Source organism: Pteropus medius, unplaced genomic scaffold (assembly GCF_902729225.1).
Source record: "Pteropus medius unplaced genomic scaffold, Ma_sr-lr_union100, whole genome shotgun sequence".
NCBI classification, from domain to species: Eukaryota; Metazoa; Chordata; class Mammalia; order Chiroptera; family Pteropodidae; genus Pteropus; species Pteropus medius.
The window spans coordinates 3,791,963-3,809,929 of record NW_024352785.1 but is presented as its reverse complement, the minus strand read 5'-3'; the positions used below and the strand labels follow the sequence as shown (position 1 = coordinate 3,809,929).

General features: G+C 37.7%; 1 long non-coding RNA gene across 1 annotated transcript in view; it reads right to left on the bottom strand.

Moving 5' to 3' along the window:
* LOC120590794 (uncharacterized) overlaps positions 1-17,967 on the bottom strand; it is a 538,201-nt gene that overhangs the window by 25,096 nt on the left and 495,138 nt on the right. The window contains exon 6 of the long non-coding RNA XR_005649770.1: positions 13,930-14,109. This is a non-coding gene — a long non-coding RNA (uncharacterized LOC120590794). The remainder of the gene's footprint in view (positions 1-13,929; positions 14,110-17,967) is intronic.

Genomic DNA, 17,967 nt, shown 5'->3' with positions numbered 1-17,967 from the left:
ATGGTGATTAGTTGGGTCAGATGTTCTAGCTCAGGAATTTGAACTAGGGCATCTGGGGAGGGAGTCAATTAGTTGGTTTAGGGACGGAGTATAAAGCTAAAAAGAACCACAAGAAGAGGCCCTGTGGCGGCAAGAAAAACGAATAAACTGATGGTATAAGTAAACCGAATAAGCAGAAACTGAAACAGCAGTGACAAAGAATAGAGGGTAAGGTGGCTAACTGGTACCAGTGGGAGGAATAGATGCAGTCAGAGGGAGCCCAGTGGCCACTGTAAAGGCAAGAGACCACCAAAGTCCTGCTATAAAAGGGGCCAATAAGTTTAGTGGCCACTGGAACGATGATGGGTTTTTCTCATTCCCAAATGTTCTCATCTTTATGGGTATTCCATGATACTCTTTTTTGTCCTTGAATATCCTTCTAATAAGCACTAAGTAAGGTAACCAGAGTGAGTCCATACTTATTGGAAACAAACTGCTTTACTAACAGAATCATTTAACCCCCAAATTTCTTCTGGGCTTGCCTGACATCACAGTGTGATAAAATACACCACTAGAAATGCATTTCTTTGGTTTAAGAAATTGGGGGCTTGAGTCTTTGGCAAAATATAAATATTACTGAGTAGTATAGAAAGCCATTTTTCAAGATAAAGAGCAATTATTAAAACTCTATTGAACCTGTGTGTGCACGGGCGCGCATAGCTGAAATGGAGGTGAGGATGAGGGGGACAGAGGTAGGAAGCACTGAGGAATATTGATTACGCATATTATACTTTGTTAAAATTGCATTTCTGGAAGAACTCACTCATCTGTAACAGTTTAAACATGAACCCTTTACCCATATACTATATTAGCTTAGAAGTTCTAGTGGAATATATTCAGGACTAGGAAGGACTTTAAAAATAATCTAGACCAGGGACTGTAAACTCAAATGTCTACGGTTGTCACGTAAGTAGAATGTTGAATGAAGAGGGCTGAGGGAGAGCTGCAGTAAACTGCAGAATGCACACACCATCCAGAGGGCTATTCACACAATGGTTTCTTGGCAAAAGACCTGCCCAATGTTTATATATCAAATTTTTCAAGAAAGCTTCAGTTTTATGTAAAATAACCTAAAATTTAAATTTTGGTGTATACTTCAAGTTAAAGCAAAACAAAACAAAATCTTTGCAGCCAAACAAAAAATCTGCAGGCTGCATTTGGCCCATAGGTCAGCAGCTTATGATCTTTATTCTAGACTAGTGGGTTTCAAAATGTTTAAAGATTCAGAACTTCAGAACCTCCCTGTAAAAGAAATTTCATACCTAAATCTAACCTATAAAAAGACAGAAGCAGAGTACTGGAGTTGAAATTAAATGAGGAAACAGAGCCTTGCTACCCTCATCTTCTATTTCTACCCCAATTAGGCCCAAAGCAATCTTGACCAAATCTTGAAAACCACTGATGTAGTTCAATCCCTTAGTTTTACAGATGAGAGACAGGGAGAATCCAAGAGCTACTGGCCCAATAATAACAATATTTCGAGTATGATTCAGATAGTATTCATTTTTATGCTATGGAGTGTGAACTGCTGTGAAGGTGGTTAAGTGTTCCGGTTCTACAACCATACTGCCTGGATTTGAACCCACTTCTTAAGGGCAAATTTAAGAAATTGGCATTCAGTCTCCCTGTATAAATTTCTATATCTGTCAGATGGAAATGATAAATACTTCTGCTAACCTCATTAGGTTGCTGAGATTAAATAACACATGTACAGCATATAATATAGTCCCTCACACACAGTAAGTGTTCAATAAGTGTTAGTTATTTTATTATAGAGTATCTCTTCCAGTCATTAATGTCATGGCAAGATTTATTTCATGTGAAAACTAGCTATTACATATAAAATAGTCCTCAGGGATGGGACATAAGTTTTAATGAGGGCACCGTATGTCTGAAGCATGAGATCTTAAAGAAAGGGCAGGCGACGCTGGAAGGCTTTAGCCTTGGAGTTTGTTTTTTTCTCTGTAGCTCTAGTCATTGCAACTCCTTAGATCTGAAGAATTTATAGATTACTGTTAGGCTTCTGACCTTCACATATACACATAGCCCATGATTATGATCTAAAGGGATCCAGAGTTACCCAGAATCAGACTTGATAAGCTGATCAAGGAGTTAAATATTTGGGGATTAATTTGTAATAGGAATAGCATGTAGATGTAGCCTAATTTGTTGGTCCATCTCTCTTCTCCACTTACAATGGCAGGTACTGTTTATTATATCCCTTGTCAAGCACCCAAGGAAAAGAGCTACCATTGCCTAGGGGTTCAGTTTAGAAGCCTTTTTTTTTTTTTTAGCGGATGCTGTCTCTGTTGGCAGCCTCCTTGGGATTATAACCAGGGTGGGCATTTGACAAGTAATTCCTAAACATCTAGTATGTGCCCAACTTTATGGTGCTTCAACTGTTTCCCAGTCAGCCTCATGCTGGTCTGGATGGAGATTTCAGGGCCTGGTCAGTCCCAGCCTTCATCTGCATCACACAGTCCTTTACAGTAGTGGTCCCCAACCTTTTTGGCGCCAGGGATGAGTGCTTCTATGAGAACCTAATGCCTAATGATCTGAGGTGGAGTTGAGGCAGTGACGCTAGCACTGAGGAGCAATTGCAAATACAGATGAAACTTTGCTGGCTCATCTCTGCTCACCTCTTGCTCCTATTCCTAATAGGCTACAAACTGGTAATGGTCTGTGTCCTGGGGACCTCAGTTTTACAGGGCAGGCACTTCAGGGGAATCTAGTCGAAGGAGAGATTGGAGCCTCTTGGCAGAAGGAAACGTAAAACAACCATAAAAGGATTTTCTAAATATGTCCGCAATCCAATATAACCCTAGGTAATTTGATTTGTAGGAAATGGAGAATAGAACATTATACATAGAGTGCTTATCTATAATTCATAATAATTACTGTAACAGGGAATCTATCCTATAGATAGATATATGAACACAAATTACACCCTCAGAAGAATGCACTCCTGGCTGGAATAGCTTTTCATGCCCTCCTAATTTACCTACTCTTTAGTGCACATTGCTGAGTTGCCCAGTAGCTTTAAGGCTTTTTAAGGCCACCTGTTGAAAGCTCAAGTTTCTCCTCTTGATGAGAGACATCACTGACCCATTTCGCAGGAGGAACTCAAGTGCTTTCTCAGCCTAGTTACTCTCTAGTATTTTGGGTTTGGCCAATCACAACATAACATTTGAGAGTTTACTGATTTATTTGTAATATTTGTCATCTAGTGTTATGACAGGAACAATTCTCTTCAATGGAAATCATAGGACTTTTTATGTTGCCTGTACTGGTAAAGGCTCAAATCCAACTGGGCTGAAGGCTGATATGCTATCAAGGGATGTGGCCTCTTGAAAAGGCACTGGGAGATAAATTTGTAAGGAGAAATGAAAAGTGGAGATTGGTAACCTTTCTTTTGAAGGCAGACTTTAGAAGTGCATATTTTAATACTATGCAAGTCCATTTATCTTTGCTAAATTGTGAGATATATAAAATATTTCCTGAGAGTAAGGGTAGAGAGTAATAGGTGCTACATATTAACCAAGAAAATAATTATGGTATCTTTATTCTTTTACTTTAAGCATTATTTTCATAACTTTTGTCTTTCATTCCCAGGTGCCCCCGACCCTCACATTCCACCCTCAGAGAACTTTCTGTAGCTGTCACTTCAAACACTGATCATAGTCTCTTTTAGCTGTTCTTTTTACAGTTTATAATTGTCCATCATTATTTACTGTCTGTGAGACATTCAAAATCTAGCCACTACTTTATTTTTAGTGGCAGAGTGTGTCTACTATTTAGCTGTTGAGAATGCTGGTCCTGGCTGCGAATCTTGTTTGCTTTAAGTTGCAATGCTTTTGGCCCCATGTGTTTTAGTTTTTGGAAGCAGCTGTATTGGTAAGGCTTCTGGCTGAATTACTGGACAAAGCCTGCATTATAAAAATCCTCAACTTGTTTGCTCTTCACTTCAAAAAGACTGTGGGCTGCCAGCTTGTCATACTCATGTTACCCACATGTCTGCTTAAGTTTTCAGCAGCAAGAATGAATCTCTTAGTCGCCACTTTTTTTTTTTAATTGGTTGGCCTATAGCTATTTGGTTTGATACTGATCTGTCAAAGACAAACCATAAAGAGGCTGGCACAAGACAGATGGCCCTCCCATTAGCAAGGAGAGAGTTTTGGATGGAGGATTTTACTTTTTCCCCTGGTCAGCATCTTCAGAATAGAGCTGAAACTGGCACAAAAGACTTCTGTTGGCTTTTGGAATGCAGATTGTTGAGTCTCTGAACTCAGACTGTGTGTAGGGTGAGGGTGTATGTGTATGTATCAGCATCAGGGACTATTGGGCAGTAAGGCAGAACATGGTTGGAAACACAAACATGCCGTGGATCATAAACAGTCCCATATACCTGACATCTAGAGGAGGAGAAAGTTTCAGGTGGTTGGTGGCCCATGAAAGCACTGGAATTCCATCAGTGCTATGGAGTTGTTCAGTTGCTTAAATTGCCTCCATATCACTGCTTTCATTCCCCCTAAATTAAGCCTTCTGTTTCTCCCAATTTCAAAATGCTTACTGGGCCTTCACTGCTATTTCTGATTTTTATTATCACCAACCCAACTGTCTTTCATTTTTTCTTACGATTTGTTCTATGTCTTGAAAACCTTCTAGATATTGGAGATTACTGGATAGAAGGTGAACTGATCTGCAGTAGGTTATTGGTATTTATATCGGTTATCATGGTGTTCAAGATAAATGATAGATGACAAGAGAATTAGCATCTATTAGCTTTTTACAGAGTCTGGCTCTGATGAGACTCCAACGTAGAGTGGAATGGCAGAACTCCAGAGTTCACTTTTGGAATTATTCTTAGCATCAAAACCTTAGTTTAAGTTATAGCGAATCCTGTACTTGTCTAAAATCAGGAAACATTTTTCTGAGCATCGTCAAGACTAGAGGTGTAAACTCTCAGCCTTTGGACCTGATCTGGTCCACAGATGAGCTTTTGTTTAGCTTTAACATTTATACACCACTAAATGACTGTTTTTCCCCCCATTTTGGTAGACTTAGTTGTCATCACTTGAAAATTTAGTAATTGGGAGAACTCACATAAAAATCTTGATTTCCAGCTCCTTGGGAAACCATAAGGTCTGGCAGTACTGGGATTTTAATCTTGCCTGCAAAACAACTGGATTGGAGCTTAATAATTGCTGACCCTTTTAGATGGGCATGTTTGCCACAGGCTTCATGAATCCCAGTCACTGAGGCCAGAGTTAATTGTCACCTCATCCTATTTGCAATTTTGCTTTTTAAAGGTAGCATTAGGAACCTTTAACATTGTGCCCGTGTCATTTTGCTTTCTTCTTCCACTATACTTACCTGCTTAGCTCCTAAAAATAACTGCATCTGTAGTGCCTGCCTTCATCCCTCTGCAAGGCACAGGAAGTACGGAGCAGAAAAGGACACTGTTCTCTTATTAAGACACTCAGGCACTAGTGCCTGTAGGATTTATTTTGTATGGCTTCTTTTTGTACATTTCTGATGTCTGAAGGCTTGTAGTTTCAAGAATAATGTCTAAGGCAGATGCAAAAGAGAGACTCTGTTATCTCTGTTAGATATAAGTGGTTCAGGATGGCAGTTATGCACTACGGTGGGGAGGGGATTTGAGAGGTCCCAGGACTGTGGAAAGCTTAAATATAATGAACTGTGAATCCTTTGAAGACAAATCAAGCCCTGTGTATCCTTCTCTATGCTGGAGATTACAAAAGAAAACCTGGGCTTGAACCTTACCTCCTTTTGAGACTGTATCAAATAAGGAAATGTGAGAGTCATTGTTTATTGTCTGGAGTCTCACTGGAGTACAGACTTCCAGACAAGTTCTATGTGTGTATATGGGGAGAGGACCATGGATGGAAGAGCTTGCTAAGAATTCATTCACTTCACTATGTGCCCCTTGAATTTGGGGCATTCTATGCCCATCCAGCTTCTTCGTGGGAAGAGGCACATCCAGGGGTAATCATGCAAAATATCCTCTGGATGCTTGATAAATATTTCTAGATGAATTTGTAGCCCAATGTTTGTTTGTTTAGTTTATAAGGAAGTCAGGGATGAAAAGTGATTGGTTCCTGGCTATTTAAACATTGGCTGCCCAGGAAGATGTTGCCATTTGAAATTACTTAACATTTTCCCCCAATATAAATGCTTAAGGCAAGAACTAGATTTTATACCTAGCAAATAGCAACGTAAATGTCAAAGAACATATTCCAGAGCATTACGCTTATAGGTCTTAAAATGGAATCTTAGAATGGTATTAATCACTGTCAGTTTTGTGTACAACATTTCATCAATTAAACAGCAAGAGGACCTGTCCTTTCATGGAAAGCAAATAACACATGGATTTCCTCTTAGGAATTAGCTGAACATTCTGCATTTCCTTCTTGCTTGCAAAAAGGGTTTGGTCTGAAACCATCAACATGTTTGTGTTCTTCACTAGAAAGCAAAGCAGATGTGTAATATCTTCAGCAGAATCCAGATTCATTTATAAAGTATCTTGTGAAACATCTTGATGTGGAAGCATTTCTGTATTGTTAGATCTTTTGGAGTAGGATAGAAGGTGACAGCCTATAAAAGTTGTGAAGTGCTCTAAACTTTGTTATGTTTTGAGCCAAAGTTTTCAAGACTATGTCACTGTGTATGTAGAAGGGAGTTTAAAAGTTTCAAGCTTAATGTGAAAAATTTGTTTTCAGCAGGGACTAGTTTCAACTAGGTCTATGGATTTATAAAATGATGAGGCAATTTTATGCAGCAAAGACTGATGATAGAAATGTAGTTTACATAAATGGCAATGGATTAGCACTTAAACCACTCTCAATGTATGTTTAAACAATCTTCTATGACCCTCAAAAATCTCTTTTTATAAACTTCATCATTTATCTGGGATTAAAAGGGCAATGTTTTGACAACATTGTTGATTTACATGTAACTCATCATTTGTTTATCATTTATCCGAGACGATTAGTGCCTGAACTGCATATGCCTGGAATGTGTGTTATACTTGTTTACATTTTTGGTCGATGATGCCCTTTTTAATGTACTTTTTAGGGCTCAGGAAAGCTTGGTGACTTTGACAATCCTTCTAGGAATCAGTCCTATCTAAGCCTGGGGGTAGCTGAAGATTTATAACTTCTCAGCACAGTTCAGTTTTCGTGACAACCCATCAAAGACCTTAGTATTCTTCTCAGACCTTAGTCTCAGACCTAGTCTGACGAGATGCATTAGTCTCTGAAAATTGGCCTAACGGGGCACGAAAACCTATAAAGAGTCAGGAATATAGCACCAGGCATAAGTATTCCCAAATGTGAATATGTAAGTGAACAAATAGAAATGTGGATATCAATATAGTAAGAGAATCTCTATATGGTAAAATACATACACACATGTAAAATATTCTAAGCAAGATGTAATTATCATATTCTAATATTGTCTGTTCATCTAAAATAGTTTTTGCATTCATTCTTATTTCCAATGACAGAGTATACCTCTTGCCAACTATTTGTTATAATTATTCCCCCATCTAGGGCCATCTTAAATTGATTTTGTAGTTTAAAATAAAATACATTCAGAGGAAGTGATTGAAAATAATTTCTATTTGTAGAATAATTTCAATGGTTAGGTGAAGGATTTTACATTTCATAAATTGAAAGTTTAACAAGGTAGAGAATTTGTATTTTTATTCAACATAATCCTGTGAAAGCTGTTTGTTACGAGAAAAGCATTCTGAGCAGAACACAAACTCTGCTCCATTGGGACTACAGATGTTATGGAGATTCACATTTTGGCAACTCTAGATGTGTAAGCTATGCTGGGCAGAGTAAAAGGTAGACAAACATGGCTGGAAGTGAGCAAAAAGAATAAGAGGCAACTTCCATGTGAGAGAGAACCGCGGTTTTAAAGAGAGATATCCAAAAAGAATTTTTAGGAAGAATTTCTGTGACATTTTATATAAGTTCTCTAAATCACTCATTAAAGGCAATTCACAATCAAGATCTATATAATATTTCAGGCCTTCTGTGGCCAGGCTGCTATTTCATTAATGTAATGCTAAACAAACTGGTCCAAGTGGAAGTCAGCATATGTGGGCTACATATAGGAATTTAGATCCCAATCATTACCCTAGAAATAAGTTAAAAGTACACCTTCACTACGACCATCTATGTTTTGGAATTATATGGAAATAGTACCTATGAAATTTGTACTATGTGGGTATTTCAGTTGAAGAAACTGTATAATGTGGTATTATGCAATTTTATAAAATATGGAATGCAGGAATGTTTCTTCTATTATGCATATGTCTGTCTATAGAATATATCTATAATAGAAAAATACAGATGCTAAAGTTTGGGAGAGACTTAGGAGTAAGCTATATATTTTTAAAACTAGAAGAGAAGCAGGAAGAACTGATTAGTATCAATATACACAATGTCTAGCTAGAACTTAGATTCAATAGTATGTTATTAGATGATGGATTAGCCAAAAGTATCAAGAGAAGAAGAGCTGACTGTCTCTTACCTCTAGAAGATAAAGCCTCTTGATGAGTAGGTCATGAAACATCAGTAAGAAAACAGTAAAGTTAGAGGGAGTATCCAACAGCTAGAATGTAAGGTCATGTGGGATAAGTAGTGAGTTGCTGGGGGAGAAACTGAAGGTAAAAAAGGGGAAGAATAGGAGAGAACAATTTCCTTCTATTCTGTATAAGCCAGATCACTCATTATGTCATTGATTCTTGGCCAGACTCTAACTGGCTAAGGTTTGCTTTTAAAGACAAAGGTTTCAAGTGAGATAAGTTTACGGTAGGCTGTGCGATGGCTACAATTCCTTAAGAGGAAAGATGGCTGCTGCATCTGGCTTGCTAGGGAATAGCCCCCTGGTAGGGGTGGGTCTGGTGCTCTTGGTGTCTGTTCTGTGGCATTGTGTTGCCTCGTTTGAAAATAATGACTAAGCATAAAAATTCCTCGTGGATGAACAGGATGAAACTCAAGTTTTAACTTAAACTCAATAGACACCCATTTACTGAGGAAATTGTTCTTGGAAAGGGAGCAGAACTCAGTGACAGCCATGCTTAGGCTCCTTCGATGCTTTTGTAATACCTCCCTGGCCAAGAACAAACACCTGGGGACATGGCTGCCACTGTGGGACTGAAATTAAGCAGGCTATAAGCCCAGGGGTAGAGGCCAGCTCTCCTAAAAACTTGAGAAATTAGTAGGAGGTACTATGCCAGGGACTGGAGTCAAAGTCTCTAAACATGGTTAGAAATGGAACAAAGACAAATCTCTTCAGAGCAGGGAAATACCACCGACTCAGTGCAAGTATAAAGGCATTCAGGTCATCCAGAAATTCAAACTCACCAGGAGCTGCCATGGAGAATAGCTGAGATTCACATTTTGAGTTGACACTATGAATCAACAAGAAGAAAATATTCAGATCTCAGTATTCAGATTGAAGCAGCTAGAACTGTGGGCCATCCACCAGGGGGCAGTAAATCGAAGCATGGTCAACCTGGAACTTGAAGCAGATTTGCTATTTATAGGCAATCTTTTGCATTTTATTACCAAACCAAGGAGCCATAACAATTCTTTCTATGGAAAAGGAGGCAACTCTAGAAAACTTCCAGAAACACAAACAATTACTTAACTTTAGGTGTGAGATGCTGGCATGATCTGGGCAGCTGGAATAAGATTATGCTTCAGTTTCATGGAGTCTGATCCCCAGCAAATAAGGTGTTCCTAGGCAGGGACAAGCAGATTGCAAACCCTGCTCAGATTGGAGAATGTTCCCTTTTTTTGTTTCAGGAGTGGCATGGTGATCATAAGCAGAATTGCTTTGGTTCTGCAGTTACCTTTTCTTTAGGGTTTTGCAGACCTCAGGAGCTCAGGCTGGTCAGAAATTTGTGAGACAACAGACAATCCCATTTTTGCTTCTGTTGAGTTTTTCAAGAGCTTCTAATGGCTGTCAGCCCCATGAGGGAAATATTAAGTGAAAATACCTTTTCCTTACATTACCAGAAACACAGACTCTTCAGGAAGATGATATCACCTCAGAAAGCTAAGTTTTGTCCCTGGACTTGCTAAGAGAAGCTTCGAAGGGTCATAGAGCCTGAAAGGAATCACAGTCAGCTCAGCAAAGGAAGAGGAAGGAAACTGGGCATGAGATTCCATAATGTGAATAGAAGTCACATGGTAGCACCAAGAGAGATTATGCTAGTCTTTGTGAAACAGTACCAAGCTATAACTAGAGAGAGGCCATAACGATACATGCTAGCTAACATTTATTTTGTACCTGCCATGTGCCGGGCACTGTTCTAAAATGCTTACATATAATAACTTATTTAATCCACGCAAGAACCCTAGAGTGAAATACTATCATTTTTGTATTTTGCAGGTGAAGAAGCTGAGGTACAGAGATGTTAACATTCCACAGTAGGGCTTGGCAACTCATCTTGTGCTTTTACTACGCTGTTCTGCTTCACAAATGAGGCAGACAATTTTATTTGTTAGAGTGTCAGGGGGCAGAGTGCCAGAATTGATTATTACATGAAAGGAAGTTGTAAATTTGGGAGTGAGGGAAACATGTCATATAAGATATTTAGAAAGCATTTTATGTTTAATGCTATTTATCCTCGGTCCCTGACACTCCCATACTTTAGTATTAAAAGAATTATTGGTAAAAACCTATATTGTTCTTCAAGATTTCTGGAATTGAATTTATCTACTTTGAATGCAGCACTATGTAAAAAACAAACAAACAAACAAAAAACTGGTTCATAAGGTGACCAACTATATTCAGGTTGCAATAGTTGGTTTAATTTTGAAGAAATTTTATCATTCATTATGCAGTGCTTTTTTTCTTTGTCTTTTACATAAAGTACTCAAAGTTATTAAAATACTTTAAAAGTTGGAAATTCAGAATAATAAAGACTGTAATGTGAGGTGGAATCACTCTGGCATAGTGGTTATAAGCACAGTGTGTGATGTTATCTTGTTTTGTGTCCCAGTTATGTGACCTCAGGAAAATCACGAGAACCCTCTAATCCTTAGGACATTGTCTATAAAAGGGGGGAATAACTTTTATTTAACAGAAATTTTTAGAGTCACCAAAAACCCTATTAAATAAATGAGATTGTGACTGTAAAATGCTTGGCGCACAGCAAGAATATAATGTAATATATTAGTATTATTATTAGTGCTTCTCTTTTCTAATTGTTAATATCGGCTTTAGCTTGGATTGCAGAATACATCAGGTTAGACTGGACATCAAGTGATCTGACTGTGTTAACCTACTGTGTAGGCATTAGCAGCTACCAATAGTATCGGACACATCAACCACCCTCCACTTCTGAAGTGAGTTTTTTACCTGGCTTCTGATATCTCTCCCACTGCACTCACGACTTCTCTTCTTTCCTAGTTCTCGTTCATCTTCCTGTGTTCTTAATTTTGAGGCATGCCAAGGCCTCGTCCTTCGAACTCCCCTCTTCTTTATGGGCACTCATTCTCTTGGAATCTCTTTTTAACATTACATTTACATTGACTATTCCCAACTCTATATCTCCAAACTAGAACTAATATATTTAATTGCTTACTAACACCTCCACTTAAGTGTCTAATAGACTCAGCAAACTAATCATGCTCAAAACAAAACCCTTGGCTTTTCTACCTACAGTCTTCACTATCTCTAGTTACCCAAAAAGCAAAAATAAGTAACAACAACTACAAACTCCAGAAAACTTGAAGTCATTCTTGGTTCTTCTTTTTCCTCATGCACCACATCTGCTCCATTCCATCAGAAAATGCTATTGACTCCATCTTCAAAATATTTTCAGAATCTTACCACTTCTCACTAATTCTTCTGCTACCATCCAGGTCCAGGCTGCTATCATCTCTTGAATTCATTCTTGCAACTGCCTCCTAACTGGCTTTCCTTCTCCCACCTTTGCCTCTTCAGTCTGTTCTCAGTACAGTATTCACAGTGATCCATTTAAAACTTAACTAAGATCTTGTCCACATCCAGTGTCATTCAAACCAAAGCCAAATTTTAAAAAATGCCTATAAAACTGCATAATCTGGTCACTTTCACCTCCACTTTTCTGACTTTTCCCCATTGCACACTCTTTCTCTACCTCACTGGCTTCCTTGCTTTTCCTTGAGTATATCAGGATCACTCCTTCCTTAGAGCATTTGCACTGGTTTTTCTCTCTTCCTTGAGTACTTTGCTCCCAAATATTGGTAAAATGCACCCTCTCACCGCAGTCTTTGATCATCCTATTTACAATAGTAACCCCTAATTATCTTTATCTTCCTCCATGAAGTTAAACTGGACTAAGACATTTGATTGCATTATTTTTTGGCAAAGTAATTATCACCTATTAATATGCTCTATATTTTACTATTTATTTTGTCTATTGTCTGTTTCCCCAAGTTGAGTATTTAAGCCCCATCTGGGCAGCATTTTTGCTGTTATGGCCACTGCTATATTCCCAGTACTAGAACAGTATCTAGGTTTGGTGAACAGTAAAAACAGCCTCTGAGCAACATGATAGTCGATAATCACTGGTTGACTAAGTGAACAATTAGTTTATTCTTTGTGAGACACAATTTTGGTACCTTACTGTATCAATTACTCCAACCTCGGGGAGCTTTAGTCAACAGGTATGACTGTATGCTAAGAGTGAATTTCAGTTCATTTGCAAGGCTAATTTCAAATATTTGTCATATATACACACATACATACGTAGATCTTGGCCTCTGCCATACTAAATGTTTAGTATAACATTTCCTTCGGGGGTATGTAGTTAGTGAAATCATCTTGGTTCTTATTTCTTACTCTCTACCAAAAAATAATATGTCTCAGCAGAGCTGAAAACAAACAGAAATGTATTTGTTTTTCTCCTCTTTAGTGTTTATAATTATTTTCTTTTCATCTCACTTGTGACACCACTGGTATTGCAAACCACAGAACTCAATACTAAAATTTTCCTGCTATTTGGAATTCAGACAATAGCTGCCTTCACCACCTGCTCTTTTCTTGCCAACAATTGGAAGAGCTATTATATTACATGCATGGACTGTCCAATGAGCAAAGGGCCAGGTGTCACTTTGAGTGACAGCCTTCCAGTTTGAAAAAACTGTAATTCTGTTCATTCAATTGAGTGATTGTGTGGCTGTATGTCACTTTGCCTTCAGAATGTCTCCTCTCAACTTCCATTGTTTTGACTGCATTCTGAGTTAATGCTGCAAGGAGAGAGTAATGTAATGCAGAGAGCACTGGCAGTTTGAAGCATCTGCAAGCTGGGGCATATCTCCTGCTGCAGTGTTTATATCTTTGGCCAATAGTGACATAATTCCTCTTTTTTTTTTTTCTTACGTGACAGGTAATTGGGATTTGTGCTTTCATTCTTCTATAAAAGGAAAAACATATTCATGTGGTCTGGAAGGGTTGAGTTCATCTAGTTCTAAGATTTGGATCTAATTCTTCAACATTTCTATATTAACTTAGTTGAATAAAAAGAATAAAACTATGGCTGTGCTAACTTGATTATATCTGTCATCTTATTCAGAGTGAAGATCATTGCATGGCTGATTTGGCTGCAGTTATTCTCATTTGATGTTACTGAGTGTCAAGACAGCCACAACAATGAGCATGAAAATGAAGGGGTCTGGTTAATTCACCACAGGTGACAGTAAATGGACTGGTGTTTTTCTTAGCAGCATCTATCAAGGCTGTTTTTTTCTCAAGCGTCCTGTGACGCTAAGTAAAAACATCTACATTGCCACTGACCCAGATACATAGCAGTATGATTGCTTTGGTTAGTTCAACAACCTCTTAAAAAGTAGGAAGACTTACCATTTTTCAGGGTCAGATCTTGAAGTAGATAGAAAAGGCATCTCCATAGAATAACTGGATTAGGGCTTGGGCAACTTATCCTTTATCCAAACAGTGGCATCATATTATGAAGGACACTTAGGCTGGGGACTGACTTCATTCTTTCAGGGAAGACTCTGTCCCTGGGCAAGGTTCTGAATCCTGTTTTAGAAAGATGAATATGTCAGACTCTTCTATGCATTTACCAAAATTCATTTTCTACTCTTCCTGGAGTCACAGTTCAATTTATCCCAGTCTTTCTATGGTTATCTGAGGCTAAATGACAGAATTTTGGCCAATGCAATTTGAGTGGAAGTGATATGTGTCACTTCTTTGTCAAAGTGGTTAAGAAGCAGGTATGTCCTATCTGCTGGCTGAATGGAGGCACTCTAAGGACATAGATATGGGTGGGGCCATGAGACAGAAAGATCTTGAATTCGTAAATGGAGATTACTTGACGAGAAACATCTGTATTAGAATATGACATGAGCTGTGTGCAGGTGTGTTAAGCTATTAGGATTTTAGGACTTACTTGTAAACAACAGCTAGCATTACTCCCTAATAGCCTTTCAGCCATAGACAGAATGAATAGGGAAGGGAAGATTCTGGGCTGCTCTTGCAGAGAGAAAGTAATTTTGGCTGATCCTGGAGTTGAGGCAATAGAGAATTTTGAAGAAATATTTATTATGTTAGATGTAAAGGATGTATTAAAACAAAGAGACAAAGATAACCTCAATATTTTAAGTTGAGAAATTAGAATAGTAATTACCTCAAACAAAAAGGGGTAATTGGAAAGAGCTGAAATGGGGATAATGATTACAAAGTAGATGTAGTAAACGTTGTTTGTCATATGAGAAATATAAGGAGTTGGAAATACAGGTTGGGAAACTAGGTGAGAGCTCAAGGTGTAGCTTCAGATTTACAAGTCATTAACATCTGCAAAAAAACTGAGAGGAGTGGTAGATGAGAAGTGTGATGGTAGCACATATGAGGATACTACTGTTAAGAGAGACATAGGGATCAGTAAAATAGACAACAATCACAGCACAAATGAAAAGAAAGAGCAATGTGGTGGCAGAGAAGAGCATTTAAGTAATTTTTTTTTTTGACGTTGACAATTGATTCAGGTAATCAAAAACTACAAGAAATGAGAAAGAGCTACTTACTTTGACTTTTTTAGGCTCCTTCCTGAGGGCATCCCTCTGAACCTAATAAATTTACATATGTATATAATGCTGCAATGTAATTTTAAAGGGTGAACACTAGGCTGGCCTAGTCTAAGTTTAGGGCAAAGAAAGCTTGGGAAGCCATAAGACACATTTGAGATTTAGTATATGTATCACATCTGTCAGATAGTTTTTGAGCATCTTTTATATACTAAGCCTTAAATAAAATGGATAGAATAGATGGTTACACCACTGGCCTTAATACAGAGTCATAGGTGCCCTGATGTGCTTATAAACAAGTGCCTTAGGGATTAATGGAGTTTTTTCAGGCCTGTGAGGATGGGTCAGAGAAAAGATGATATCAAAATGAATTTCAAACAGAGAGTAAAGAATGAACAAGGGGTTTTGAAAAAGCCCATGGCCGGAAAAGGTCTGAGGAATGGCGAGAGGTCATATGTGGCTGGATTTCTGAGTGATGAAGCTGGAAGACTTTTGGAACTTATCCTGTTGCAGTGTGGTTCTACTGAGGATTTTAAATAGAGTAGGGACATGGATTTGTGCTTTGGAAATACAGTTCCGGTAGCCTTGAGAAGAATAGATTAGAGATGGTAGAAACTAGAAATATGGAGGCCCATTAAAAGGTTATAACAATTGTCAAGTAAGAAATAATGAGAGTTGGTAAGTAGAATAGTAAGCATGAGCAGGAAAGAGGGGACAGATTTGAAACTGTTTTAGAATTGGAAATGGTAGAATTCTCTGACTGATTGGATGTGAAATGCTTAAATTTGAGAAAGTCATTACAGGTGAAGATAGTGGTAGGGAATTGGTATTATATATCTAGATTATTCACTAGATCCAATCTGAGAAAAAAAATTGCCTTCATCCTCAAAGAATTTCCAGAATACCAACTGCTTCTCATCATCTCTGTTCCATACCAAGCTGCCGACCTCTCTGGCCTGAGTTATTACAATGCCTTTAGTTTCTCTGTTTCTACCCTTGGCTTTCTATAGTCTATTCTCAAAGCAGCAGCCAAAATTATCCTGCTAAAATATAAGAAAAAGCCTCTCCTCTATACTTTTCAATTGCTTTCCACGTCTCTCAAAGTAAAGCCAAAATTCTCACATGATTTACAAGGGATTATCCAATCTGCCATTCCTTCTGTTCCCCTCTCATCCACACATACACACTTATACACCTGTTGTCTGCTACTTGGCTCCCTTAGCTCCAGCATCACTGGCTTCCTTGTGTTTCTTATAGTATACCAGGTACACTTCTGCCTCACACACTTGCATTTGCTTTTGTCTCTGCTGGAAATGCTCTTGCTTGAAAATCTGCATGGTTCTACTGTCACTGTTTTTTTCAAGTCTTCGCTCAAATGTCATATTCACAAAGAGGTCTTCCCTGGTGACTCTACAAAATGTAGGAATGCCCTCTGTTTCCCCTGTTCCCTGCTTAGTTTTGATTCCCAGCATTTTTCATTCTTTAACATACTTGTTTGTGAACTTAATTACTTTATTGTGTCTTCGTCATTAGAATGCAAGCTTCATAAGGGTGGTACGAAAAATATTTTTTAATGCTGTATCAAAGAGTGCTTGACACATAGCCAATGCTCGATATTTGTTGAATGAATACAACAGGGAACTACAACTTAGAACAAAAAGGTTAAAACTGAGGAAATTATTTTCATAATAAAAAATATTGAGAAATATTCCAAGATCTCCATCAGTCAACAGTGTTATTCGTTAATATTTCACCAAAATGCTTTTACGCATTTAAAACACATTACCTAAGTAATTAATAACAAAAGAAATTATATAGTTATTATTGATTTTTAAATGTTAAAACTAGGATTACAAGAAGAATTTTGAGGACATGTAGAATAAAAAGCATGGCCTAAAAACATGTCTCTTGGTTGGAGTAAGGAGTGGCATGAGAAGATAATCCATGTCACTTCTGTGAATTCCAAATCACATTGAAAGGCTGGATGCAGAGGGTTGGTGACAGGTTGCAAATCATTTAAGGGCTCAGACACCTCTAGTATTTATACTTCATTGAGATAGTCAAAGGGAATTTAATTCTTATCTGTTCTCCACTGTAAACCATTACATTGAAAATCATATGACAACATACATCATCACTCTCCCAACATTTCCAAACAATTCACCAATGATGTAACTATAAAATATAAGCTTTAGGGAAATATATCTTATACAATGAATGAAATGTAGGTGGAAAATATTATAATTGTATGATATCTGAACAGAATAATCCTAACAGTGAAAAAGTTAAAGATAATAAAGTCTGTCTTTATGAATTGTATGATTGATTCATCCATTTGTCAACATCGAATGAATTTTTCCTTTGTGCTAGACAATATTCTAAATGGTAAGGATGCAAGATGAACAAAAAATAATGCTCATTGCAAATCAAATTCTCATTGTAAATAGGAACACAGGCAGGAAAACGAATAATTATTTTACTGTATAAAATATTATAATAGAGTTAAACAAAAGATGCTATGGGAGGCAACGAGAAGAAAATGTCCAATCACAAAGGTCTTTTGTTTGTGGTATTCAGAATGTAACTGTGAGGACAAAAAGTAGTATACATGCTTTTGTGCATCTATATAGGCTTATAGTAATGTAAAAATGAATATGGGGAATTATAACTTTATACTGTTTTTAATTAATCAAATTGATAGCTGAATTTATGAATGATGTAGCATCCCTGCAGATGACTGTGTGTTCGGCAGTTGAAATTTGATTCTGAAATTCAGGGCAGACCTTAGGACTAGAAAGCAGCATTTCGATATTATGATTTATAGATGATAAAGCTACAATAGTAAATAAGATTA